Below are 2,962 nucleotides of genomic sequence, written 5' to 3'. Positions count from 1 at the left end.
GTGCATCTACAATCTATAGTATATACAATATAACTATACTACGTACCCATGTGTGTTATTCCACCCAGTCCTCATAAAATCCCTAGACAATGAATAGCATTATCCCCATTTTACAGAAGTGGACACTGTCCATCAGACACTGGATTCTGTCTTTAAGAACCCAAATATAGTGGGAGAGATAAGATGGTGCATGCAAACATATATAAGAGGATTAAAAGACAAATATACTCTACTAAATGGTGGGGTGGGTATGTTGTGTGTAAACTGACATAGGAGATAAGGAGAGATTAACTTTGGCTAGGAAATAAATTATAGTGGAATAGTGCTTCTCAAATTTTAATGTGCATACAAATCACCTGGAGATTTTGTGAAAATACAGATTCTAATGCAGAGAGTCTGGAGTGGAGCCAAGATTTGGCACTCCAAACAAGGCATGAGGTGATGCTTTCCTGGCAGTCCATGGACCACACTCTGAAAAGCAAGTTAATTGGACTTTAGCCTTGGAAAGTGAGCCAATATGCTAGGAGCCAATCGCATGAAGTACCCCATTTCTCTCACCACAGAGACTGATTCAGGCGCAGGCATGGCAACCAAACCTGGCCAATTAGAATCTCCCCTGGGTTTAAACATGAATGCTGGGTCTGAGAAGTCCTGTTTCTTTTAGGGCCATTAAGAGGAGACGAAGAAACTCAGAGTTGCCTCTAGCCAACCCACACTGTATAGAGAAAGTGTCTCTGTAGTGGTAGAAAATGAAGCCACTAGAAAGGAGCCACTAAAGAGAAGCCAGCAGATAGACAGAAAAAATCTTGATGACATCATTTGATATTTGGCATCTCTGAAGCTAGCTCCATCTCTGGTCTTCCCAAGTACAGGAGCAATACTAATCTTTTTTTTTCTCTCACTAGTTGAATTGGATTCTTATCACTTTTAACTCAAAAAATCCTTAGTAAATATTAGTATTAAACTAAATAGTATTTTTTATCTTAGTGTATTCATTATCACTGCTTGACAATTACCCCAAAACTTAATGGCTTAAGGCAATGTACATACATTATCTCCCACAGTTTCTGTGAGTCAGGAATTCAAGAGAAGCTTAGCTATGTGGTTCTGACCCAGGTTCTCTTAAGAGGTTGTAGATAAGATGTCAGCCAGAGCCAAAGTCCCCTGAAGACTTAACTCAGACTAGAAAACCAGCTTCCACGGTGGCTCAGTCATGTAGCTGGCAAGTTGGTACTGGTTGTTGTTAAGAGTCCTCAGTTCCTCCCCAAAGGCCTCTGGAGTGTCCTCAAAACATGAGGCTGGATCCAGAGAGAGAGAGAGAGAGAGACAACCAAGGAATTATATTCTTTTTAAGACCCAATCTCAGAAGTCACATAGTGTTACTTCCTCACATTCTATTCATTAGAAGTTAGTCACTAAGTAAAGCCCATATTGAAGTCTCTGCCCTTGGAAGGGAAGAATGCCCAAGAATTTGTGGCTGCATTTGCAGACATATTTTAAACTATCACACTCAGCATGTCATATGGCTCTGGTTTATTGTAGAACCAGTGTTTAGATTCTTGCCCTGGCTTTGCCACCAATGAACTGTCTGGTCCTGGGCAGATCATTCCATATCTCTGAGTCTTGGTTTCCTCATCTGCCAAATGAAGAGGTTGGATTTGACCTACATAGTCTTAAAATCCTACAAATGCTTATGCCAAAGACCCTTAAGGCCATATTGACACCCTTTAGGAGCCTAATCATCTTTGCTTTCTCCCGGGCCTCTTCTGAAAAATGACTCTTATACCTGAGGAACTAAGATGTTCATTTTTTTCCCCCCGTCTTTATTCAAATATAATAGACAACTAGTTGCCTGCATTTACATGGACAATTCAATGAGGTTTTTTTTTTTTCAATTATAATTGGCCTACAACAAACACACCAGCCTCAGCTGTACAGCAAATTGATCAGAGATCCACACAACTCGCAAAGCGCTCACCCCATCATATCTAGCACCCCTCCTCCCCCACCCCCACATATTCATTTCAACATTATTAATCATCTTCCCCATGCTATACTCTATATCCTCATGTCTACTCTGCATCCATCCACCTGTAACTCTAAATCTCTTTACCCTCTTTTTATTTCCCCCAACTTCCTCCCATCTAGTATCCCTCAAAATATTCTCTGTATCTATGAGTTTATTTCTGCTTTTGTTGTTGTTGTTGTTGTTGTTGCTGATTTTGTTCTTTAGTTTCCACATGTACATGAAATCATGCGATATTTGTCTTTCTCTATCTGACCTATTTCGTTCGGCGCAATATCCTCTAGCCCCATCAAGGCAATATCTTTTTCCATCCCCTTCCTTTTAGTCTGTGTGTGTCTTTTAATCTGAATTGAGTCTCTTGTAGGCAGCATATGTAGGGGTCTTGTTTTCTTATCCATTCAGCCACTCTATCTTTTGGTTGGAGCACTTAATTCTTTTCCATTTGAGGTACTTGTTGGTAGGAATGTAGTAGTTACCATTCTTTATTCCTGTTTTTGGTACATGTTTTTTCTTAAAGAAGTCCCTCCAACATTTCCTGTAATACTGGCTTGGTGTTGATTAATTCCTTTAGCTTATTTTTGTCTGAGAAGCTCTTTGTCTTTCAACTCTAAATGATAGTTTTTCTGGATAAAGTATTCTTGGTTGTAGATCCTGGGTTTTCATCACATCAAATATTTTGTGCCAAATCCTTCTGTCCTGCATGGTTTCTTTTGAGAAATTGGCTGCCAGTCTTATGGGTGTTACCTTGTAGGTAACTGTTTATCTCTTGCTTCTTTTAAGATTTTCTCTTTGTATTTAATCTTTGGAATTTCAATTATGTCTTGGGTGGGCCTCTTTGGGTTCCTGGTTTTGGGGACTCTCTGAGCATCCTGGGGTTTTATGTCTATTTCCTTCACCAGGTTAGGAAAGTTTTCCACCATTATTTCTTCAAATAGC

This window comes from Pteropus alecto, unplaced genomic scaffold, assembly GCF_000325575.1.
Source record: "Pteropus alecto unplaced genomic scaffold, ASM32557v1 scaffold75, whole genome shotgun sequence".
NCBI lineage: Eukaryota > Metazoa > Chordata > Mammalia > Chiroptera > Pteropodidae > Pteropus > Pteropus alecto.
Note: the sequence above shows the minus strand (reverse complement) of the source record.